This window comes from Piliocolobus tephrosceles, chromosome 17, assembly GCF_002776525.5.
Source record: "Piliocolobus tephrosceles isolate RC106 chromosome 17, ASM277652v3, whole genome shotgun sequence".
Taxonomy (NCBI): Eukaryota; Metazoa; Chordata; class Mammalia; order Primates; family Cercopithecidae; genus Piliocolobus; species Piliocolobus tephrosceles.
Genome location: NC_045450.1, coordinates 39802444 through 39829661, shown reverse-complemented (window position 1 = coordinate 39829661; position 27218 = coordinate 39802444).

Sequence of the window (27218 nt, the reverse complement as noted above, 5' to 3'; positions counted from 1 at the left end):
TCTGTGCCTTCCCGTGTGCTGCTCAGCACGGATGTCTTAATACGCCAGCTGAGACTTCTTAAATCCACATTGAAACAACTGTTGGGTTTTTATACCGTTGTAAAACTCTTTGTAGGGTATTCATAGAAAATGTTTTATTAATTGCCATATGTTTATTGATTTCTCTTTCATGTCGGTTCTTTTGTTCTTTCTTTGTAGTGGCAAAAGATCTCTCTGCATCATCATTTGCAAGTTATCTAAAATGTCAAAGGTGTTCTTTTGAAGTTTATTACAGATCACATGCCATAAGGCCCGGACGCTGGGTATTTACAGTGAGGGGGGAATTCCCACACGGACTTTCAAAGCCCACAAAAGAATTGAGATCATATTGGTTTAAAACAAGACACACACACAAAACCCCAATTTATCATTTTTTACAATTTTTTCCCATTTTGAGGGGTGGGGGTAGATATTGCAAAGGAATTTCAAGAAGGAGAAATGAACAAATGTGTTGGCCTATTTATGCTGTGGGACTCCCTCTGTATCTTGCGATCTCATTATGGTCCCCGTTAGGGGACTGTTTCTCAATCTTCATCCAGCCCTTGCAAACCTACAGCAGGAGGTTCCATCAGCTACTCTATGGGACCATCATGCTCCCTTTTCTGAACACACGCCAGCTTTGGCCTCCCCAGAACAACAGGCCCCATGCCACAACCCTGGTGAGGATCCCAGGAGGACCCCCTGGGAAGAGTGTCTTCCCCCACACAGCATCGCACCATTTCCCCGGCCGCTTTCCAACATGGAGAGCAGAGGGCCTGGAGGTACCTGGGCTCCACCCCCTGGGATCCAGAGTGGTAAGAATTGGAGGATGACCAGTAAAAAGGAGGGGAAAAGTGTTAATAGTACAATTCCCTAAGATTTAAGTGAACTATTGATGTCTAAGTCAGCAGAGCATTTTCTTTTGAAAACCCAAAAGTTATTTTTTAAAGCCTAACCAGGGAAAACTTGCACTTTGATCCAGAAGGGGTTCAAATGAGATCCACACACACTTATCATGGAGGCATGAGGAAGTATTTTCCACTCTCCCTCCTTTCCCAATAAAAAGAATGGATCAGGCAGGCTGGATCCCAGCTTATGCTGAAACACCATCACGCTGGTACCCCTGGGCAGTGCACTGTCTCTGTGAAAGCCTCGATGACCTTGTCTGTTAAATGGGCATAATGGTCCCTAGATGATGCTGGTCTTCAAGAATCTGGGAGGGTCTACTGAGCTCTGATAAAAGGATGTACTGTCTGCAGTTCCTGCCTCCTTGGTCTCCTTGGCTCATTGCCAGTACCCTCTCCAGGCATTTGTCTGGGAACTGGAAAAAAGGGTGGAGAGGCGGGTGGAGGGAGAAATTCAGGTTGAGGACTCCATGCTTTGAGTCTAACCTCAACCAGCTGTGCTCCCTACTTTAAGCCTGAGAACAGTCCCTGCAGCTGGAATCTGGCAAGAGGAGACTGAAAGGAAACAGGGCCAGCCCCTGCACTGGCTCTGCAGGAGAGGGAGGGATATACCCTAGATGGAGGAGTGGAGGCTGGAATGCCAGGGTAGATGGTTTGGGAGAGACGTGTTTGAGCATCTGTCAATCACTGTGGTCAAGACGCTGGTGGGGACCTAGGCACTCCCCTGCTTCCCGGCAATGCCAGTGTCAGGCTTTGTGCTCCTCAGCACATCACATCCTCCATCAAAGCCTTGGTTTCCTCACTTATGAAAGGGCTGGGATGAGGGTGAGGCAATGGAAGCACAGTCACTTAGAAAATTTAAGGCAGCTGTCACTCGGGTGCTTATGCGAGTGCAGAGGCAGACACTGAGAGTGAGCGCCTCCTTCATTTTCTCCCCTTATTTCCAGATCCCCAACCAACAAGATGACCCAACAGAGCTGCTCAGCTCCTGGGAGCTCTCCAGGCGCCTCCAGGTGCAAGCTCTAGATGTGGGTCATCAGGATTGAGCTGGGAGAAGCCAGGAGAGGTGGTGGGGACCAAAGTTCCAGGTCTCTGGCCTTCACTCCTTGTCCTTCCTTCTCTCATGTCATCATTGCCCTTCAACAAAACTCCTTAGCCTTGGCTCTGAAGAAAAATGTTAATTTGACCAAGTCCTTGAGTTTTGTGAAGATCTGATCAGCTACTGGCTGTGATTGTGAGTGTGTGTGTACGTGTGTGTGTGTGTGTGTGTGTGTGTGTGTGTGTGTGTGTGTGTGTTTGGGGAGGGGGACTACCAGGCTCTGAAGCCAGATCCTGGACCTCCCACTTTGTAGCTGTCTGTGGCTTGGGCAAGTCACATAACCTCTCTGATCCTCAGTTTCTTTGTCCATGAGAAAGAGATTATTAACCCTTTCTTTGCAGGTTTGCAGTGAGGTTTAAATACATGAGTGGAGGTAAAGTGCCTAACATAGTGCCTGTTACGTGGTGAGAACCCAGCACGGGCCAGCTGTCACTAACACCTGGGCCTCCTTGGTGAGGGCCTCCTCTGGAGCCTTCAGTCCTTCCTTTTCTCTCCTCTCTTCTTGCCACAAGGAGGAGCTACTGCTGTCCTCCTGGGCTTCTCCAAGCCCCTTTGCTTGACCCCTCAGGGTATTGTGAAAGGGGCTGTGCCCACCTCTTTCCCTTCCTAGGCCCAGGAAGTGGGTGGGATGAATTTGAAGAGGTTTCTGGGGCTTCCTACAAACCTCAGGGCAGGCAAAAAGCCTGGGACAGAAAGAGTCCCAGCCCTGAGCAAGCTACTCCCCCAGCCACTCCACTGCACACAGCCTCCCCTCCTCCTTCCCTAAAGCCAAGAGTTGGCTGGAGACCCAGAGAAAAACAAAAAACAAAAAACAAGCTTTGTTTACTCAGCACATCTGCCCCTCACTGGGCCAGGCTGTATGCCGGCATGGGGGACCCAAAATGCCTTCAGCCCTACCCCTGTGTCCCAGGAACTCACAGTCCCAGAGGGAAGTAGACTCCAAGCCCCCTCTGTTGATGCCCTAGGGTGAGCCAGGAGCTTCGTAGTAGGTGCAGGAGGCAATGCAGAGGCAGCAGCACTGGGGGCAGCTTCTTCCCAAGTGGTGGCCTTTGAACCAGGTCTTGGGCTGTGGGACCTGCTCATCCCTAGCCCCTGGGCTCAAGTTCCACCCTTCCTACTCTTCGCAGTGGAGGAGCCATATTCAAGGCCCCAGTGTCAGGATTCTCTATCACTTGGCCATTTGTGGACACCCCACACAGCTCAAGTCCCCAAGAAGTACCAAGGCCCAGAGCCTCCCTGCAGGCTGTCTTGGAACACTGGGAAGCAAGTAGGGGATGGTTCTTCACCTTGAGAAGGCCTCAAGCAGCTTCCCGACTGTGCTGGGGCTCGACTCAGCCTCAAGAGGGTCCACTTGACATATTTCCAGGTCCCCAAGCAACAAGATGACCCAACAGAGCTGCTCAGCTCCTGGGAGCTCTCCAGGGGCCTCCTGAAGGCAGCATCCAAATATGAGCTCTAGATCCAGGTCATCGGGTTTGAACTGGGAGAAGCTTGGAGAGGTGGCCTAGGGCCAAGGTCCCAGGTCTCTGGCCTTCATTTCTCCTCACTCCTTCTCAGACATCATCATTGCCCTTCAACAAGACAGTTGAGTCCACTCACAGAGACAAACCTAAGTTCGAATATCAGTGCCACACTCTCTAATTGGGTGACCTTGGGCAAGTTGATTTATTAGAAGGGCTTCATGCGTCTCTGTTTTGTTCACTGCTCTATTCCTAGAGCCAAAAACAGAGTGGCAGAAGGTGGAAGCTAAAAGGCGCTTAATACATTTTTGTGGACTGACTGAACCTCTTAAAGTCTTAAAATGAATCGGTTTCCTTGTCTGTAAAATGGGCACAATAATAGTAACCCACCTCAAAGGTTTGCTGTGAGTATGAAATAAGATAGTCCATCAGAAACGCTAAGCCCAGTTCATGGAGCTGTTAGATAATAATGTTATTACCACTGGGATCATCACCACCCCTTTAATCTTAGAACCTCCAAAGCACTTTCAGTCCCATCAGCTCTCAGGATTTTCTCAACAACACTACAGGGGCGGCATGTGGGCTGCACTGAGGTCCAGAGAAGTTAAGACCCCTTCCCAAAGCCACACTGCTCCTTAGTGGCAGAGCACCCAGGTCCCTGACCACCCTACCATACATATCCTAGCTCCCATCTAGAAAGGCAGACCCATCCTAAGTTCAGCATGACGTTGAAGACAGGAGTCATTGAATAGATGTCTGGATCGAATGGGGAACTGGGTTTCATTTTATTTGCTGCTGGTCCATGACATAGGAAGCATTATCATGTAAGGCAGAGTTCAGTCAATTTCTTCTATAGAGGTCCAAAAGGTCAGTATTTTGGGCTTTGTTGGCCACATACAGTCTCAGTCTTAACCACTCGGCTCTGCCATTATAGCACAGAAGCAGCCATAGACAACACATCCATGAATGGACATCACTGATTCCAATAAAACTTTATTTACAAAACAAGCAGCAGGCCATCGTTGTTTGCCAGCCCTTGATGTGAGAGAATAAGTCTAAACCAACGGCTAAACATTGGGTCTGGTGTCAACTTACTGTCTCTCCCTTTGGGCCTCAGTTTCCCCATTAGTACAATGAAATGGTTGAACTAGACCAGGGATCTCAAGCTGAAATTCCTCCAAGGCAGGCAGGTGGTATAGATGCGGGAGGTGGTTTGGGCAGGGACTGGGACAAGCCTACCTCTCCCACTTTGGGCAGCAGCCATGACTTAGCTCCCGCTGATGGCGGTCACGTGGGAATTCAGTCCAGGGAGACCAGATCCCCTGAAATCTGGACAAGCAGAATCGTATGTGAAATGTGCAGACTTTTAAAATATTTTTACTGAAATATAACACACATACACAAAAGTACACACATCTTAATTATCCAGCCTGATGAATTTTCTTAAACTGAACACACTCATGTAACTAACACCCAAATCAAGAACAGGAGGTGCCCAGCACACCAAAAGCCTTCCTCAACCGCTTTCCAGGAACCAACCCCAAGGGAACCATTTCTCCTGACTTTGTTCCAATTTTTAAAGCTGCACCTAATTCACTCTTTTTTGGCTCTGTGTGGACTAAAGGCAATGGTGGGCCAGTGTGCAACACCTGGCTCTGACCCTCCCAGCACATCGTGACCTGTGCCTTGTTATTGACGTTACTTCCAGGCACTGCAAACCCACCAATGCAGAGCACACACAACCTGTGCATGGCAGGGTGGGCAGGGCCCTGGGAATGAGAGGGCCGGGCATTTTTGTTCCCCTAAAGGCGTGTGCAGTGAGCAATCAGAGTGACAATGCGGCCCAAGGGGCGTCCTAAGTGCCTTCCAAGGAGGGCACCGGGAGGAGGCCAGGCTGGGCAGGCGCACTCGGCTGGCTTATTAAAACGACTTTGATCCCCGGCCGCTTTGATATCCTGGGTCTTATAAAGAATTCACTTTCAGGGGTAAATATAGGTAGTTCAGAGAGATTTTATGACATACTGTACAGGCTCCTCTTCCAGAGACTTATTTAATTACTGGGATGGGGAGGGCTTGGGGGGGACAGCAAAAGTGCTGACGGAGGGGGCTGGGCTTCAGCTTTTGCCACTGCTCACCAGGGCATGCCAGGCACTGCCTACACCCTGAACGAGGCTCAGTCCACCAGCCCCTGGCAGAGGAAGGACCCTTTGTATGGAGCTCCTGCCCAAAAAAGGCCAAGGCTAGGAACGGTGGGAGGGGCAGAGTCCTGCAGTTTAGTCCTGGACATTGGAAGAGGAGCTGGGTGGAAGATGGGTGGGAGATGGGGCTGTGCTGCCTAATGGTTAGTGCTTGTAACAGTGTGACCTGGGCTTGAATTAGGCTCTGCTGCTGAGTCCCTGTGGGCTGGAATGTAATCTCTTAGAGCTTTCGTCTTCTCATTTGTAAAGTGAGAAAAAAGCCGTGCCTACTTCCCAGGGTGGGAATGAGAAGGTTAAAGGCATCCATTGCCAGGTGAGGACGTAGCACCATGCCTTGCACCCAGAATGGAGTAAGGCCAGCTTACCCTACCCTTGGATGGACCCCAGGCCCTGTGCTGTTCCCTCCAGGCTATGGGGGGAGTTGCTGTACTGCTGACCTCCTGATAGCCCCCAGCCCCAAAGCTTCCACACCTACCCTGGTCCTGCAACGCAGACTTGAAAACAAGCAGTACTTGTGGGAAGAGCTGCCCCTGGTGGGGTGGGAGTCGCAGACAGGAAGTACCCACGGCTGGACAAAGGCAAGAGGGGCGAAAGAAGGGGGATCCTGGGCTGCAATGGGGAATGCACTGGAATAGCGCTTCTCAAACATGATATGCGGGACTTTTTAAAATGTGGATTCTGATTCCACAGATGCAGCGAAGGTGAAATTCTGCATTTCTAACAAGCTTCCAGGTGACTCCAATGCTGCTGGTCAGCAGTCTCCTCTTGCATTGAGGTACTGAAGCTGTAGACAACCCCTCGGGGTCTCTCCCAGGCTTTCCCCTAAAAGTGAAGAGCACTTTCCTGTATGGGTCACTCATGGGGTGCTCATTCCAGAACAATTCCTAACCTGTCCCCGGATTCCCAGGATTTGACTCATCCAGAGACACGACCTACGGAAAGCACCTAGAATAGTGCCTGGATTGTAACTAAGTGCTCAAAAAACAACAACTGAAATTGTCATTATATTGGATAGGCCTTCAGGAGAGAGACTTGGCTTCAGGGCATCTATGGAAGCTTCTTGATTGTGCACCATCTCTGCATATTTGATCTTCTTAAACAAACAAACAAAAAAACTCACTGGGATAATAAAGTGTTGGCATAAAAATTTCCAAGAAATCGCAACCGTTAGCCCCATTTTATGGATAAGAAAACTGAAGCTCAGAGAGATGGGGAGACACTCACAAGGTCCCAGAGCTGATAAAACACCTAAGCCAGGATTGGAAGTCAAGCAAGACAACTGTCAAATCCGCATGTTTGCCTCAGAGCACGCATCCTTTGATTCCTCCCATCCATTACACATGTACAAATGCACACATACACATACGCACAAGCACGCACGCACACACACACACACACACATTTTGTGCCTACCACTGAGCTGGGCACATACAACTCATTGTCCCTTATTACCTTATGGGGTTGTTATTTTGTTTTCATGCCCAAATTCTTCCATTAGCTATAAATTCCTAACAGGCAAGAATCAGATCTTACTCATCACTGATTCCCTGAGCCTGATACAGGTGATGCCATTCAGTGAGTACCCCCCTAAATGCCTGCTGAATGAATGAATGATGAAGACAAGAAAATGGGCAAATTTAGCAAATATCCTTTGAGAGGGTAAGTGATTTGGTTACTTTTCCCGGTGATCTGGCTAAATAAGTTCCCCCAGTCTTCTTGCTGGATCTATACAATAGCTGCCGTGTGATAAACAGAAACATGATGGTGTAAATCTAGAAAATACCTTGCTTTTCTGTGATGGCCTGCTATCTAATCCCCTGTTTGCCCCCAAACAGCAGTCGAAGAAGGATTAGATGAAAACAGAATTGCAAAGCAGAAAGGACTCCAGGACGGAGATGAGTACCATGCATTGTTCATTCCAGGAGACCCTCAGTGCCCTGGCAAAGGCCTTGCACATAGTAGAAGCTCATAGATGCTCATTAAGTAAATGAGCCAGCATTGGCTATTTCAAGCAAGGAAGCAGCACAACTGTCCCCAGGCCCCCCTTGCCCTAATCTCTCTCTCTTTCTCTCTCTTGCACGCACACACACACATACACTCACACTCACACCACTTGAGCCCCTTTAGCATGGGGAAGGAACGTGCCTGTAGGTTTAAGGGACCCTGGCACCCATCAGTCTGGGAACGGGAGCCCTCTGTGTGTTTCTCTCTCCCTTCTTCTCTTGGCTCCTCTCCTTGCCCTGGAGCTGAAGCAGTAACTAATATTGTTTCCTGGCCTAAATAGATAATTGCCCTTCTGGCTGGATAAAAGATGTCTCACAGAGCAGAGTGAAATATCATTAATAAAGGAGACTGATTTACTCAGGAATTCCTCCAGAAGTGAGATTAATAAGCCATCCCCTGGTGTTAGATATAATCTTCAGTGCTCTCCTCACCGCATGACTTATTTTTGCAACAACCGCACTATTCCATCATTAATCATTACGGGAGGCCAACAGTTTATCTAGGCTAATGGGCCTGATACACAAACACAACAACTTTTTCCTCCCATTTGACAAGGAAGAAATTCAAGGGGAAAGAAATTAATCAACTGTGTGTTTCTTTTTAAGGAAATAGCCACCACCTTACCCAGAAACCAGAGTAAATACACACTTTGTGGACAAAATGAATAAACGTACATATAAATTAATACGACGTGTGACTATAGATATGTAAATACATATGGAGTAGAACTGTGAATACGTAAAAGTATCTGGGGCATGATCATGTGTGTGAAAATGTCTATAATGCATGATTGTATGTGCATACATGTCATGTTGTTCTGTGTGTGCATAAATGTATATAAAATATGTTTGTGTGTGAGTGTATATAGAATATGGGGTAAGAGACCTGGCGAATATAGGGTATGGGATCATGAGCTAAGCTTTACAGGTAAATGTGTATGTGGTAGGAACCTGTATGTGTGAAAATATGCATGACCTATGATTGTGTGCGTAAATGTATATGCCTATATATGACGCTATGCCTGTAAATATATGATGAGTGATTTGGGCGTGTATATCCCGGTGAATGACTGAGTGCTTAATAAATGCTTACTATATGAAATTAAGGGACAAATTCTGTTCCATTTGAAAAAATATAATTAGCAAACTTTTCATGTGCCCATTTCTGCTGCCTGGATTTGCTTTCTCTTTTTTCCTGTCTTAGGCTAGGTATCCTGAAAGCAGAACGAAGACAGGGATTCCCCAGCAGTGACTTACGGCAGAAGGGGTTGACTTCCCTGGCATTTCGGCACAGGGCAATATCTGAAGAGAGCAGCAGCTGTGAGCCTTAGTGGACAACATTCACAGCAGCTGGCGGGGGGTGCAGCTGCCCAGCCAAGGGGATCTAGGAGTGCCACCAGCCAAGGGGATCTAGGAGTGCCACCTTAGTGTCTAAGTTACCTACCAGGTAGTTTGGAGTTGCACTGGGAGAGCTCTTCACAACCATGATCTGAAATGCTTTTACTTAATTTTGTGAGCAAGGAAAGATTTGGGGTGGGGGCACTGATGGGCTTCTGGAGCTTCAAGATCAGAGGTGGGTCAAGATCAGAGGTGGGCTCCAGGACAACAGCCCTGGGGATGCTCACAGGATTGATGGAGGAGGCAAGGTTGTAATGGTCCAGGACAGAGACCATGGGACATGGATGGAGGCAGCGCTGGGGGTAGTGAAAAGAACAATACATTTTGCTAAACTCCCAGGCCTGCTTCCTCCACCCTGGTCCTTCAGGAGCCTACAGGGCAGCGGGGCCCCAAGCACGTGGCCTCAGAGCCTGCATCTGGCCTGCCCTCCCCCAGCACGAAGGTAGTTCTGGCTCCCATCAAAGGCAGCATTCAGCCAGATGGGTTCCTGTCCTGTGGCCACAGAAATGCCCAATCCCAGTGAGAAGGTGAGAGGCCAGCTGGGTGCATATTTATCAACCAAACTCCCTGTCTTTGTGGCGGGCAGCAAGGCCGTTCCCGCGTGGGCAGCCAGCCCTGAGCCTGAGCTCCGACAGAGCCAATGCTTGTCTGGGCTGAAGGAGGGCCGCCAAGCTGGGCCCCTGTCCCGGGCAGGAACCGGGCAGCAGCGTGCAGCTTGGGTTGCACACTTGACCTCCTCCCTGTGCCACGGAGGAGTCAGGCTGGTTACAGTGGCATTTCTGATGTTGTCTCATGAAATCTGAGTGCTGAATCCTGAATTATAGCCACACTCTCACTGCTCTACTTGGTGACTCAAAGGAATGCAAAATGGGGTGATTCTGGCCACCCCTGCCAATTGTAGCTCAGAGAATGTGGTATTTGTAGATGGAATTAGAGGCAGCTTTCATGTTAACAAACTGAAATGAGCAGGGTTTGGTTTCGTAAAATAAACTCCTCTTGGTCCCAGCTGCCTGGAGGTGACCCAAGCTGCAGACACCCCAATGTGACTCACACAGGCACCAACACACACTCAACACTCTCACACCCACACCACACACAACGTGGCCACATGTGTGTACATCTGAAAAGAGGCAGCTCTGGCCTAGTGGTTAAGAGCTCAGAGCCTGGCTGGGTTCAGATCCCAGCTCCAGCACTTAATGAATGAGCTGCGTGAACTTGGGCAAGTTATTCAGCCTGACCTGTAAAACGGGGCTACCAAGAGAACTTAACTCCTAGTACTTACCTATCACAGTCCCTAAGTGTCATTGGGACTAAGTGAGTTCATGTTTGTATAAATGCTCCAAAGAGTGCCTGGCTTATGTAAGTGGTTATGCCTTAGGTCTGAGCAGGAAGCCATCTCGTCTCCATCTCTAAGGGACCTTGGAGAGCCCCTCACCAGTCCCTGGACCTCTTGACCCTATAAAAGGGGTCCTCCCCTCACCTTAGCAATCAGTGAGTGTGTGAGAGAAAGAGCTTGCATGGTCCTTCCTGTTATCTGCTTTCAACATCCATCCCTCTCCCTGGCTCAAGGCAAGGGAAGGTCTCATGACTCTCACCCAGCTCAGCTCGGTGGTACTGAGTTTTTGGTCAAGTGTGAGAAGCCTCAACTATTAAGAATGCACTCGAAGCCCTCCTTCTGCACAAGTAACATGGAGCCAATGGAGAGCTCGCCATGTGTGGCATCTTTGCACAGAACTTTCCTTCCATTTCCTTCAATTCTCCCTACACACGTCCTGTTTTACCTTCATTTTAGGGAGGAGGAATCCAAGCTTGAGAAACCAGGCGGCTTTCCCAGTGGTGCTGGGCAACGGGGATTTCAAAGCCCAGCCATGTAACCGCTCACTAGCGCCACCTGTGGGCTTAGCGAATATTTGGGTAGCACCTGGCCGTGACGTTCACTCCATCCATCAACATGCGGTGAACATTTATGCACTTTCATTTCTGGATGACATCAGAAAGAAAGCCACTGGTGCTAGTATTTCTTAACACTTCCCTAACATTTGCTAATGTTTCTTTTCAACAAAAGGAGAGCCCAGCCTCGAACGTGGAACCTTGAACTGACCAGAGTAGCTAGATGGAATTTAAAATCTCCTATTTTCATTGTCTTCATTTGTATCACTATCTGCTATTTAGGCCAAGTGATACTGATTTTTCCATTTCTGGTAGCAATGAAACGTTTCTTTTTAAAATTTCCATTAGGAAATGAGTTGACTTAATGAAAAATAATGTAACAAGTCATGGTCAAAGTAGCCTGTGAATATGGGGCACAAAAGTGAAGGAGGTCCTCCGGGAACTTGCACATGGAAATGGCTGCGTTTTGTTTTACTGCTTCTCTGGGCCTGGGCAACTTGATCTTTGGGGCCCTTTTGTCAGAGGTTTGAGCACTGGGGTAGCAGATAAGTGAATTCTGCCAAGAGAGGTATTTGGGGCCCAGACCTGCCCATTGCCATTGCAGGGCAGAAGGGCTCCTTCCTGACACCCTGCTGATTGAAGCTGCCATTTAAATAACCACCCCAGCCTTCAGCCCTGAGCTGGAATTCTAGAAATTCAACTGGACAGTCTAGAGGATGGGGAGACTGTACTAAGAACGCAAGTGGATACAGGATGCTGCCGTAACTTCTCGCCGTGAGATTCCAAATGTGAGAAGAAAGAGTTAGGGAGGCAGAGAGGAAGGAATCTCTACACACACACACACACACACACATCCACAAAGATGCACATACACACACATATACACATACACACAAGCACATATAATGTGCAAACACACTCATACACACAAGCACACAGATAAATATACATACAAACATGCATGTGCAAACACACACACATGAACACACAGTCACACAATTGCTTCCTCCCTTGAAGTCCCAGTCCAGGTGGCGGCTGGTGCAGTGCAGAGACCAGTTTTTCCCAAGCCCTGTTCAAGTCTGGTCCAAGACACTCCTCTCACCTCCCAAAATGGAAGTCATGAGAACACCACACAGCGCCTGACAAAAAAGGTATTTGCTCCATCCTGGCCTAATTACAGGGGCCATTCTGGGCCTGGCCTGGCTAGAGCTGCCTCTCCCCACCCCTCTGCCCGTCCACTTTCCTGTACTCAGGGGCATCTCTGGCCAAGCTGTTTCCCGGACATGGCGTCCATTAGGGCCTCAATTACCTGGCAGGGCCACGGCCTTTGAAGTGGCCGCTGAGGCCTCTGGGAGGCTATTTTTCTCTCACCTGTCACCACTTATTTTCCTGGGCTCCTGGCCTGTGGCCCGGCATTTTTAACTAATGGGGATTAAATAATCCAGCTGTAATACAAATGCCCACTCCCGGCCCCGGCCCCTGCGTTTGTGTTGGAGTCATTAAGACCTCAGCCGGAGCTGGCAGGCGCTCCCCGTAGAAGGGTTAAGGAGAGGCCGGGCGGCACATTCTGGATTTTTTTATTGCCCCCTCATTATAGCTATTATCCACAAACACAACCGCTAATGAGAGGGCTGAGGAATTTGGGAGAGGAAAGGTTTCATTTGGGCTAGAGAAGGAAGCCATCGTCTGCCCTGAAATAGCAGCACCATGCCTGGGGATACCTCTCCCCTGAACACCCCCACGTTCCAGGGGCGGGAGCACTGGAATCAGGGGCAGGAGAGGGTTGGAAGAAGACCCATAGCCTGGGGTTCTGGACTCCTGAGAAGAAAGGGATGCCCTCATCTCACCTTTGGGTGGCAATATTTACTGCACACCCTTAGGTGCCTGGGCCTGTGTTAGTGTGGGGAGGTGCCTGTGGAATTCGACACACAATCTGGGACACTCCTGAGAGCAGAAGGTGACACTATTAATAGTTTCTCCAGGACAGCAGGGACCAGTCAAAACTAGCAGGAAATAAGTGAAGCATTTGCCTCAGATGCAAAATTCCAGGGGCTCCAAAATACTCGGTGATCAAATAATATTTTAATACATGTTTTAAAATAATATTAATGCAAAAAGAAAACCCCACGAAGAGCAGAATATGAGCTTTTTGTTTGTTTGTTTGTTTTTTGAGGCAGGGTCTAGCTCTGTCGCCTAGGCTGGAGTGCAGTGGCGTGATCTCGGCTCACTGCAACCTCTCCATCTCCCAGACTCAAGCAATTCTCCTGCTTCACTCTCCTGAGTAGCTGGGACTACAGGTGTGAGCCACCACGCCCGGCTAATTTTTGTATTTTTAGTAGAGATGGGGTTTCACCATGATGGCCAGGCTGGTCTCAAACTCCTGAGCTCAAGAGATCCACCCGCCTCAGCCTCCCAAAGTGCTGGAGTTACAGGCATGAGGCACCATGCCCAGCCAGAATACGAACATGCCAAACCAGGTTTGGAAAATTAAAGCCATGTCTGACCCCAGCTCTTGCCTCTGTGTCCCCAGTCTTCTGTGCCCAGACATAGAGAACTTTCTCATTTCCCAGTTTCTCTCTCACTTCTGAGCCTCCCTAAAGGCTGTTCCCTCATCCTCAAAATCTCCCATCCCCTTCCCTGTAATAATGACAAGAATGATCATTTACAACCATGTCCAACGAGTCAAGCCCTATAGTAAATGCATGCACATCATAGCTCGTTAAGTAAACCCAACAACCTGTAAGGTAGGTGCTGAGAGGAGCCCCGCTTTACAGATGGGGAAAATGATAAAGGGTGTCTCACTCATGCAGCTCCTGAGCCATAATCACCAAAGCCAATGCCCTTAGCCCCTGTCTTCTCCTGCCTCCATGCAGCTAGTACCCATTCAATGTGTGGTCACGTTTGAAAGCGTGTGCTCTGGGTTCAGATCGTGGCTCTGCCTAGCTCCTGGCTGCATGTCCTAGTCAAGTTACAAACTTCGTTATGTCTTGGGTTTCTCCTATGTAAAACGGGGATAATAGTAGAGTTATTGTGAGGATGAAATGGGTTAATATATGTAATGTGCCTACAATCGTGTCTGACACATGGGACTTTCTAGATTTTAGCACTGGAAGTCCCATATCCCAGGAAACAAATCAGTCCAGGGCAAACTGAGATGGTTGGTCATGCTATTAGGAGATGTCAATCAATGTGAATTATTATTACTGTTATGGTTACTGGTCACCTGGTGTTGCTGTGTCCAGATGTCTTCTCTCGTCACTGCTTACACCGTCAGCCTAAAACCCGGGTTGGGCTCCCCTCTTGCTGCTCCCATAGACCCCTGTATTACTCTGTCATAGCACTTGCTGAATGGGTTCATAAGCCACCTGTTATCTGTCTCTCCCAGTACACTGGGGCTTCTAACAAGGCAGGGACTGCAACTGTTCAGGCCCATATTCTGGCTAGTAAGGCAGTTCCTACCATGCTAGGTGCTCAAAAAATGTCTGTTAAATGGCTAAATGAGTGAATGAACGAAAGAGGCACAGACATCAAAAAGAATGCAGTCTAGTTAGCCAGATAAAACTAAGCATGTAATATTAGAAATTAGAAAAACTGTTAAAATACTAAAAGAAACACAGAAATCCTCCAACTTAATTCATTCTTCTGCAGGGGAGGTAATAACACCTGAAGAGGTGAAACAGCCTGCCCCACCAGCACTGTCAAGTGGCAAGAGAGGCGGAGTTTGAAGGATAGCCTGGAAGACTTCCTTGCCACAGATGGGATCCAGGCATTGCCCCTGGCATCTCGTCACAAATAGGAGATAACCCAAACCTCTCTGTCATTCTGCCCAGTGAGGTCCAGGAGAAAGACAATAGGCTGAAGCAGGGACCAGGTTTCAGCCTTCTTAGGGAAGTTAATTCTCACAATTGTCCTCAGTCTCCTTGTCTGTCAAATGGACATGCCATCTGCCCACCTAGACTTCTGATGCTATCGTGAAGCTGAGATGCAACTATAGATGTGGGGACTTTGGGAAAATTAACAATGCCTCTGCAGATGACAAGGGTTGCTATGAAAGAACAAAGCTCTGGCACTGTCCCAGGTACACCAATCTCAGCATGCCAGAGTCAAGGCTGGGAATGGTGAGAACCCCAGGAAACATAATTGCCTAGAAACCTCAACTTGGTAAGCAATAAAATCTTATTTTTTAATTGAAAAATAATCTGTGGGAGAAGTTCAACATAAAAAAAATAGATGAGGTTGTTTAATAGGAAAGCTTATACATTGTAATTCATACTGTTTTTTGAGACGAGGTCTTACTCTGTCACCCAAACTGGAGTGCAATGGCACAATGACAGCTCACCGCAGCCTCAACCTCCTGGGCTTAAGTGATCCTCCCACCTCAGCCTCCTAAGTAGCTGGGACTACAGGTGCGCACCACCACACCTGGCTAATTTTAGTACTTTTTTTTGTAGAGACAGGGTTTCACCATGTTGTCCATGCTGATCTTGAACTCCTGAGCTCAAGCGATCTGCCTGCCTCTGCCTCCCAAAGTGCTAAGATTACAGGCATGAGCTATCACATCCAACCTAAATTCATACATTTAATTATTAAGTTAATCACTGCACTGAATGTTAGTTCCACTTTCAGCATAGCCAAGTAAGTTCTTACCAGGCCTGACCCTCCTACAGACAACAGCTATAAACTTTGCACAAAATATGAAAACACCATTGACCTGAAGGGATCAGAGAGTGAACAAATAAGGCAGCTCTTGGAGAGCCAATCCTTAAGAGAAGACAATGACACAGGGTGAGTTACCCATTTCTATAGCTTTTAGCCAGGCAGCAGGCTGAAATCAACATTACAAAATATAGCTAAAACTTTGATAGAAAACCCACAGCCTTTCTGGCTTGAAGAATCAGAGAACAGTGTTTGAAACGAGCACAATTACTGGAAGGCAAAGGAGAACCTTCCTTGGAAAGGAGTGAGCTAAGGCGAGAGCCCCTAAACTCTGCATATTAACTCGGCCTAAATCTTGGCTTGACCCCTAAAATATGCATGCATGGGAATAAATCCAGCTAATGATGAAATAACTAAACTGAGAATTGACTTGCTTCCCAAAAGACAGAGTTTGTGGTTTAAGTCTAACCAAGGTAATTGCTTGCCAAAACAAAAAATCAAAATCAATAATCTTCAGAGAAATATAACAGAGTCCAGAATCTTCACATCACATTAATAATTTCCCCAGTACAACCCACAATCGTTCAACATAAAAGAGAGAACAAGAACTTTGTGAGCCATTCTTGAGCAAAGAGATAATCAAAGGAGACCAATGCCGACATGACTCAGCTGTTAGAATTAATAACAGAAATGTAAACGCCATTATTGTAACTATGCTCATGGACCAAAAGAAAAATAGCTTCACAGTGAATGAAATCTTAGCAGAGAAATACAACTATTTTTTTTAAATGATAGAAATTCTGGAGCTGAAAAATACAGTGTCTGGAATAAAAATTAATTTATTAGGCTTAGTACCAGAAGTTTCTCTCTGAACAACAGAAAGAACAAAGATTAAAAAAATAACGTGGAGCCTCAGGGAAAGCCTAGAGTACATGTAATTGGAGTCCCAGAAGTAAAGAAGAGAGATAATGAAGCAGAAAAAAAAATGTTTTGAAGAAATAATGACTAAAGTTTTCCCAAATTTAATGAAAAATATAAATTTATAGATTTAAGAAGCTCAGTGAATCCCAAGCAGGATAAATACAAATAAAATCACACCTGGGCACATCATAGCCAAACTCTTGAAAATTAAAAAACAGAGAGAAAATCATGCACCAAGCTAGAAAAAAATAACATTACATACAGGGACATAATTTGAAATTTCACTAACTTCTTGTCAGAGGCTATAAAGACCAAAAGATTGTGTCTTCAAAGTACTGGAAGATAAAAAATAACTCAGAATTCTATATCCAGTGAGAACATCTTTTAATAATGAAGGTGAAATAGAGACATTTCAGATAAAAGAAAATTAAGAGAATGTCTCCTCGTAAGGTCTGTACTACAAAAAAATGCTAAAAGGAACTTTTCAGGCCAAAGGTAAATGAAGAGTGTAATAAATGGTAAATATCTGGGTAAATATTCAAGGCTATTTTTTTCTCTTACTTTATTTAACATATTTAATTTATTTAACATACATAAAGCACTTTAAAGCAAAAATATGATATTGTAGTATAGCATTTATAATACATGTAAATATAAGTATAGAATATAGGATGGCTGGATACAGTGGAGGAGAGGCAGTAAATGGACTCATATGATTGCAAAGTTTTTATGTCTCATACCAAGTGGTAAATATTAACACTCATTGTATGTGGAGGTTTAAGGATTATCTAAGTCCTTTAAGAATGCCATAACAAAATGGCATACCATAAACTTGTGGCTTATTAACAGCAAATATTTATTTCACACAGTTCTAGAGGCTGGGAAATCCAAGATCAAGCCACCACCAGATTCTGGTAACAACCTGTTTCCTGGTTCATAGATTGTGCCTTCTCCCCATGTCCTCCCAGTGGAAGGAGCTAACCAGCTCTTGGGTGTCTCTTTTTTTTTTTTCTTTAATTAAAATGCTTTTATTCATTTTTATTTTTAAAATTTTTTATTTTTTTATTTCAATAGGTCTTTGGGAAATAGGTGGTGTTTGGTTACACGAATAAGTGATTTAGTGGTGACTTCTGAGATTTTGGTGCACCCATCACCTGAGCAGTGTACACTGTACCCAGTGTGTATTTTTTTTTCCCTTGCCATCTCTCACCTTTTTCCCCTGAGTCCCCAAAGTCCCATGTATTCTTCTTATGCCTTTGAGTACTCATGGCTTAGCTTCCATATATGACTGTGAACATATGATGCTTGGTTTTCCATTCCTGAATTACTTCACTTAGAATAATAGTCTCCAATTCCATCCGAGTTGCTGTGAATGGCATTATTTCATTCCTTTTAATGGCTGAGTAGCATTCCATGGTGTGTGTGTGTATATATATAGATAACATATATAAATATATTATATATATAACATATATAAATATATTATATATATAACATATGTAAATATATTATATATAACATATATAAATATATTATATATAACACATATATATATATTATATATAACATATATAATATATTATATATAATATATATATTTTATATATAATATATAAATTTTATATATAAATATATAAACTTTATATATATATTATATATATATAAAACATTTTCTTCATCCACTTGTTAATTGATGGGCATTCTGAGTGGTTCCATATTTCTGCAATTGCAAATTGTGCTGCTATAAACGTGCATATGCAAGTATCTTTTTTGATCTTTTTTGCATAATGATTTCTTTTCCTCTGGGTACATATCCAGTAGTGGGATTGCTGGATCAAATGGTAGACCTACTTTTAGTTCTTTTGAGGAATCTCCATCACTTCTCAGCCTTTTGGCTAAGATCAAGTGTAGGAATCTCCACATTGTTTTCTATAATGGTTGTACTACTTTACATTCCCAGCAGCAGTGTAAAAGTGTTCTCTTTTCACCATGACCATGCCAACATCTATTTATTATTATTATTATTGTTATTATGGCCGCTCTTGCAGGAGTGAGGTGGTATCACATTGTGGTTTGATTTGCATTTCCCTGATAATTAGTAATGTGCATTTTCCCATATGCTTATTGGACATTTGTATATCTTCTTTTGAGGATTGTCTATTCATGTCCTTAACCCACTCTTTGATATGATTTTTTTTTTTCCTTGCTGATTTGTTTGAGTTCTTTATAGATTCTGGATGTTAGTCCTTTGTCAGATGCATAGATTGTGAAGATTTTCTCTCACCCTGCGGGTTGTCTGTTAACCCTGCTGATTATTTATTTTGCTGTGCAGAGCTTTTTAGTTTAATTACGTCTCATCTATTTATCTCCATTTTTGTTGCATTTGCTTTTGGGCTCTTGGTCATGAAGTCTTTGCCTAAGCCAATGTCTAGAAGAGTTTTTCCTTGTTATCTTCTAGAATCTTTATGGTTTTAGGTCTTTAATTTAAGTCTTTGACCCATCTTGAGTTATATTTTTTAGAAGAGTTTTGCTCTGTTGTCCAGGCTGGAGTGTAGTGGCATGATCTCGGCTCACTGAAACTTCTGCCTCCCGAGTTCAAGCTATTCTCCTGCCTGAGCCTCCCGAGTAGCTGGGATTACAGGCACATGCCACCATGTCTGGCTACTTTTTTTTCTTTATTTTTAGTAGAAGTGGGGTTTTGCCATGTTGGCCAGGCTAGTCTCGAACTCCTGACCTCAGCTAATCCACCCGCCTGAGCCTCCCAAATTACTGGGATTACAGGCATGAGCCACAGCACCCAGCCTTGAGTTGATTTTTGTATAAGGTGAGAGATGAGGATCCAGTTTTATTCTTCTACATGTGGCTTGCCAATTATTCCAACACCATTTGTTGAATAAGGTGCCCTTTCCCCATTTTATGTTTTTGTTTGCTTTGTTGAAGATGAGTCGCTGTAAGTATTTAGCTTTATTTCTGGGTTCTCTATTCTGTTCCATTGGCTTATGTGCCTATTTTTATACCAGTACCATGCTGTTTTTGTGACTCTGGCCTTATAGTATAGTTTGAAGTCAGGTAATGTGATGCCTCCAGATTTGTTTCTTTGGGTTTTTATTTTTTATTTTTTGCTTAGTCTTGCTTTGGCTTGCGGGCTCTTTTGTGATTCCATATGGATTTTAGGATTGTTTTTTCTAGTTCTGTGAAGAATGATGGTGGTATTTCCATACGAATTGCATTGAATTTGTAGATTGCTTTTGGCACTATGGTCATTTTCACAATATTGATTCTCCCATTCATGAGCAAGAGATGTGTTTCCATTTGTTGGTGTCCTCTATGATTTATTTTAGCAGTGTTTTGTACTTTTCATTGTAGAGGGCTTTCACTTCCTTGGTTAGGTATATTCCTAAGTATTTTATTTTATTTTTTGCAGCTATTGTGAAAGGAGCTGAGTTCTGATTTTATTCTCAGCTTGGTTGCTGTTGGTATATAGCATAGCTACTGATTTGCGTACATTAATTTTGTATTCTGAAACTTTGCTGAATTCACTTACCAGTTCTAGAAGCTTTTTGGATGAGTCTTTAGGGTTTTCTAGGTATATGATTATATCATCTGCAAACAGCAACAGTTTGACTTCCTCTTTACTGATTCGGATGCCCGTTTTTTCTTTCTCTTCTCTGATTGCTCTGACTAGGATTTCCAGTACAATGTCGAATAGAAGTGGTGAAAGTGAGCATCCTTGTCTTGTTCCAGTTCTCAGGGAGAATGCTTTCAACTTTTCCCTGTTCAATACAATGTTGACTGTGGTTTTGTTGTAGATGACTTTTATTACCTTAAGCTATGTCCATTCTGTGCCAGTTTTGCTGAGGGTTTTAGTGATAAATGGATGCTGAATTTTGTCAAATCCTTTTTCTGCATCTGTGGAAATGATCATGTAATTTTTGTTTTTATTAATAATTCTGTTGATGTGGTGTATCACATTTATTGACTTAGGTATGTTAAACCACCCCTGCATCCCTGGTAACAAAACCCACTTGATCATGGTGGATTATCTTTTTGATATGCTGTTGGATTTGGTTTACCAGTATTTTGTTGAGGATTTTTGCATCTATGTTCCTTAGGGATATTGGTCTGTAGTTTCCTTTTTTTTTTTTTTTTTTTTTGTTATTTTCTTCCCCGGTTTTGGTATTAGGGTGATACCAGCTTCACACAATGTTTTAGGGAAGATTCCCTCTTTCTCTGTCTTTTGGAGTAGTGTCAATAGGATTGGTACTAAATCTTCTTTGAATGTCTGGTAGAATTCAGCTGTGAATCTGTCTTGTCCTGGACTTTTTTTTTCTTGTCAATTTTTTTATTGCCATCTCAATCTTACTGCTTGTTATTGGTCTGTTCAGAGATTCTATATCTTCCTGGTTTAATCTAGGATGGTTGCATATTTCCAGGAATTTATTAATCTCATAGGTTTTCTAGTTTATGCACGTAAAGGTGTTCACAGTAGCCTTGAGTAATCTTTTGTATTTCTGTGATATCATTTGTAATATCTCCTGTTTCATTTCTAATTAAGCGTATTTGAATTTCCTCTCTTCTTTTCTTGGCTACTCTTGCTAATGGTCTATCAATTTTATTTATCTTTTCAAAGAACTAGCTTTTTGTTTCATTCATCTTTTGTATTTTTTTTTTCAATTTCAACTAGTTCTGCTCTAATCTTTGTTATTTCTTTTCTTCTGCTGGTTCGGGTTTGGATTGTTTTTGTTTCTCCAGTTCCATGAAGTGTGATCTTAGATTCTCTATTTGTGCTCTTTCAGACTTTCTGATGCAGACATTTGATGCTATGAACTTTCCTCTTAGCACCACTTTTACTGTATCCCAGAGGTTTTGATAGGTTGTGCCACTATTATTGTTCAGTGCAAAGAAACTTTTAATTTTCATCTTGATTTCTTTGTAGACTCAACAATCATTCAGGAGTAGGTTGTTTAATTTCCATGTGTTTGTATGGCCTTGGTTCCTTTTGGAGCTGATTTCCAATTTTATTCCACTGTGGTCTTAAAGAGTACTTGATATAATTTCTTAAATTTACTGAGCCTTGTTTTGGTATTATATGGTCTATGTTAGAGAACACTCCATGTGCTGATGAACAGAATATATATCCTGCAGTTGTTGGATAGAAAGTTCTGTAAATATCCATTAAGCCTATTTGTTGTAGGATATAAAATCCATTGTTTCTCTGTTGACTTTCTGTCTTGATGACCTGTCTAGCGTTGTCAGTGGAGTATTAAAGCCCCCTACTATTATTGTGTTGCCATCTATCTCATTTCTTAGGTCTAGTAGTACTTGTTTTATAAATTAGGGAGCTCCAGTGTTAGGCACATATATATTCAGAACTGTGGTATTTTCCTGTTGGACTAGACCTTTTATCACTATATCATGTCCCTCTTTGTCTTTTTTAACTGCTGTTGCTTTAAAGTTTGTTTTGTCTGATATAAGAATAGCTACTCCTGCTTGCTTTTGGTGCCCATTTTCATGGAACAGCTTTTTTCACCACTTTACCTTAAGTTTATGTGAGTCCTTATGTGTTGTTGAGTCTTCTGAAGACAGCAGAAACTTGGCTGGTAAATTCTTATCCATTCTGCCATTCTGTATCTTTTAAGTAGAGCATTTAGGCTATTTAAAATTCAATGTTAATATTGAGGTGAGCGGTACTATTCTATTTATCGAGCTATTTGTTGCCCAAATACCCTTTTTAAAAAATGTGCTATTGTTCTATAGGTTCGGTGAGATTTATGCCTTAAAGTGGTTCTATTTTGGTGTATTTTGGGGATTTGTTTCAAGATTTAGGGTGCCTTGGAGCAGTTCTTGTAGTGCTGGCTTGGTAGTGGCAAATTCTCTCAGCATTTGTTTGTCTGGAAAAGACTGTATCTTTCCTTCATTTATGAAGCTTAGTTTCACTGGATACGAAATTCGTGGCTGACAATTGTTTTGTTTAAGGAGGCTAAACATAGGACCCCAATCCCTTCAGCATGTAGGGTTTCTGCTGAGAAATCTGCTGTTAATCTGATAGATTTTCTTTATAGGTTACCTGATGCTTTTACCTCACAGCTCTTAAGATTCTTTCCTTCATCTTGACTTTAGATAACCTGATGACTGTTTGTCTAGATGATGACCTTTTTGCAATGAATTTCCCAGTGTTCTTTGAGTTTCTTCTATTTGGATATCTAGCTCTGTAGCAAGGCCAGGGAAGTTTTCCTCAATTATTCCCTCAAATATGTTTTTCAGGCCTGGCGTGGTGGCTCACGCCTGTAATCCCAGCACTATGAGAGTCCGAGGCTGGTGGTTCATGAGGTCAGGAGTTCAAGACCAGCCTGGCCAACATAGTGAGATGCTATCTCTACTAAAAATACAAAAATTAGCCGGGCATGGTGGTATGTGCCTATAGTCCCAGCTGCTCGGGAGGCTGAGACAGAAGAATTGCTTGAACCTGGGAGGTGGAGGTTGAAGTGAACCAAGATCATATCACTGCATTCCAGCTTCCAGCTTGGGCAACAGAGTGAGACTTCTTATGTGTGTGTGTGTGTGTGTGTGTGTGTGTGTATATATATATGTTTTCCAAACTTTTAGATTTCTCTTCTTCCTCAGGAACACCAATTATTCTTAGGTTTAGATGTTTAACATAGTCCCAAACTTCTTGGAAGCTTTATTATTTTTTTAAATTCATTTTTCTTTGTCTTTGATGGATTGGATTAATACGAAAGCCTTGTCTTTGAGCTCTGAAGTTCTTTCTTCTGCTTGTTTGATACTATTGCTGAGACTTTCCAGTGCATTTTCCATTTCCCTAAGTATGTCCTTGATTTCCAGAAGTTGTGGATGTTTTTCATTTATGCTATTTCACTGAAGAATTTCCTATTCATATCCTGTATTTATTTATTTCTTTAAGTGGGACTTCACCTTTCTCTGGTGCTTTCTTGATTAGCTTAATAATTGACCTCCTGAATTCTTTTTCTGGCAATTCAGAGACTTCTTCTTGGTTTGGATCCGTTGCTTGTTAGCTGGTATGATCTTCTAGGGGTGTTAAAAAACCTTGTTTTGTCATATTACCAGAATTGTTTTCTGGTTCCTTCTCATTTGGGTAGACTATGTCAGAGGGAATATCTGGGATTCAAGGGCTGCTGTTCAGATTATTTTGTCCCACGAGGTGCTCCGTTGGTGTAGTGTTCTCCCCCTTCCCCTAGAATGGGGCTTCCTGAGAACCAAACTGTAGTGATTGTTTTTGCTCTTCTGAGTCCCACCCAACAGAGCTACCAGGCTCCAGGCTGGTAGTGGGGAGTGTCTGCAGAGTCCTGTGATGTATTTCTGTGGTATCAGTTGTAATATCTGTCTTCAGGTCTTGCACTCCCCTGCTACCTCCACTGGGGCAGGTGCTGGAATCTGTGGAAGAAAGTATTGAATAGAGTTAGATTGAGGTCTAATTAATCTGAGGATAACAGCACCTGCTCCCGTGGAGTTCACAGTGGGGTGAAGTGGACTCTATAAGGGTCCTTGGTTGTGTTTTTGTTTACAGCACCGGTTTGGTGTTGATTAGCCTCCAGCCAGGAGGTGGCGCTTTCAAAAGCACATCAGCTGTGGTCCTATAGGGAGGAGGCAAACGTGCCCTAGGGACACCTGGTGTCTTAGCTGGTGGACAGGGCCATAGTGCTCCCAAGAGATTATGACCTTTGTCTTCGGCTACCAGAGTGGATAGAGATAGACCACCAGCTGGGGACAGGGATATGCACCAGCTCAGGCATGTCTGAGCTCAGCCTCTCCTTGGGCAGGGCTTGCTGCAGCTGCTGTGGGGAATGGGGGTATGGTTTCAAGTCCAATGTAGTTATATTTCCAGGGAGATTATGGTTGCCTCTACTGAGTCATACAGAACACAAGGGAAGTAGGGGAAAGCCGGCAGTCACAGGCCTCACCCTGCTCCCACACAGCCTGCAGGCCTACCATGTGTTGGGCAGTAGCTAGCTATGCCTACATAATGGTGAGCAAAAACATTCAATTTTTTATAACATTTTTTTTTTTTTTTTTTTTTTTTTTTTTGAGATAGGATCTGTTTCTGTTTCCCAGGTTAGAGTGCAGTGGCACAAACACAGCTCACTGCAGCCTCAACCTCCTAGGCTAAAGTGATCCTCCCCAGAGGTCTTTTTTATAAGGACACTAATCCTGATCATGAGGGCAGAACCCTCATGATCTAATTACCTTTCAAACCCCCACCTCCTAATACCATCTTTTGGGGGATTGAGATATCAACATGTGGATTTCGAGAGGGCAGAAACATTTACACAATAGCAAGGATTATGTTGAAATGCTTAGAGCAACCACTTAAAAATGTAATTCTAAAAGGTATATAGCTAAAAAGACAACAGATAAGTTAAAACTGAATTCTAAAAATATATTTGAATAACACAAAAGAAGACAAAAAGAGGGACAGGAAAACGAAACCCAAGGGTCAGAGAAAACAAATAATAAAGTGGTAGACCTCATTCTAACTATATCCAATAGTTTCATTAAATGTTGATGGACTAAACACTCTAATTAAAAGGCAGAGATTGCTCATAATGATAAAGATGACTAAGAAAAGAAAAGTCACTTGAATGAATGCAGGCTGGGCATTCACCTAGTGTGTGCTGATACAGCTTGCTAGTTGCTAAAACATTGAAATACTTCATACCTTATTCGTAACTAGCCCCCACTGCCCCCCTATCTTAAACCCTCACTTCTTCCCCCATCAACCCTCATCTCTACAACCCAGCATCTCAATGGTTCGTGCCTGGCACAGGATAGGGACCCTGGGATCCAGCTGCAACATGGAGGCCATAATCCATTCTAATTTGACATTTCTAGTGCTGTAGTATTCTGAATAACACCCCCGGATGAATGCCAAAATTTGAAACTGGGAATTTCAAAGGCCTCATTCAGGGTCTTGCCAGCCTCAATACGTAATTCATTTCAGTATTTGTTTTTCTTGCACATCATTCAGAAGCATATTCTGATTTCACACTGAGAAATAGTTTCAAGCGATAACAGTTTTATTCTTCTATTAACAATTCAACTTGTAATCTCGGTATATACTTCAATTTAACAAAGACATGGAGAAATATTATTTTAAAGCCTGCACCCCCCACACACCCCCCAAAAAAGTTATTTTGGCAGCACATAATAATGTCTCAATGATCTCCAGTAGGTTTAAATTGGGAAACATACCTTAACATATCTTTTGCTTATTTTTATTTTTTGTAAATAACAATTTTGTTTTTATTATAGTCTCTTAAATACTTACAACTACATAAAAAGAAGAAATTTTAATCAAGCATTAAAATTAAAGCCTTGAGATACTAAGGGCTGTGTAGAATGTACCTTAAACTCCTCCTTTACCCACTCTATGAGGAAACAGATGCCTAAAGACTGTGTGTGTGTGTATGTGTGTGTGCGTGTGTGTGGGTTTGCTTGTGTGCGGGTTTGCTTGTGTGCATATACGTGTTAGTATGAGCATACAGGTGTGATTGTGTGTGTATGAGAGTATGCATGGTAACATATGTGAGCATACGGGTGTGTGTGCAAGCATGTAATCAGTGGGAGTGTGGTGTGTGTATGTGTGTGTGTGTTGTGATGTGTGCATGTGTGTGTGGTGTGTGTGCTGTTTGTGAGTGTAAGAGTGTGTGGTATGTGAGTGAATGTGTGTGTGTGAGTGGATGGGTGCGTGTGTGGTGTATGTGTGGTGTGTGAGTGTGTGGTGCAAGTGTGTGTGGGTGTGGTGTGCGTGTCAGTGTGGTGTGAGTGTGGTGAGTATGAGACTGTGTGGTGAGTGCATGTGCATGTGTGAGTGTGGTGAGTGTACGTGGTGTGAGTGTGTATGTGTGTGTGGTGTGTGTGAATGTGGTGTGTGTGGTGTGAGTGTGTATGTGTGTGTGGTATGTCTGAGTGTTGTGTGTATGTGAGTGTGGTGTGTGAATTTGGTGTGTGTGGTGTATGTGTGGTGAGTGTACGAGCATGTGTGCATGAGTATGTTCGCGTGGTGTGTGAGTGTGTGTGTATGGTGTGTGAGTGCATGTGTGTTGTGTGTGCATGAGTGTGTGTGAATATGAGTGTGTGTGTATGTGAGTGTGGTTTGTGTGAATATGTGTGTGAGTGTGTGTATGTGAGTGTGGGTTTGTGATGAGCATATGAGTGTGTGAGTGTGTGGTGTGTGTAAGTATGATAGTATGTTTTATGTATGTGGGGGTGAATGTGTGTGTGGGGGTCTGTGTGCATGAGTGTGTGTGCCAGCATACAAGATTACCGAGGCTCCTCCACACGTGATTTCTCGTAGGCCCTCACGAGTATTTGGAGGTGGGAGGGGAGAGAACGCCCCGTTTTCCCGAGCCTCTGCCCTCTGCTGGGTTCCTCCTCTGCCCAATCTGGGGGACGCCACATTCCCAGACAAGCCAGCGGGCCATGCCGCATCGCACCCTGCCCGGTGATGCTGGCGACCCCTGTGTCTGAGTGCAGAAAGGTCACAGATGGGGTTTTAGAGACACTCGTGATTACCTTCTGGGTGACCGCCGAGACGGGCCACTTTGGGGCTGACACCTTTCTAAACATAGCACGGGGGAAGGGCCAACATCCCGTTCGTCACCAAAGCCACTTACTTACCCACCCAGACAGGC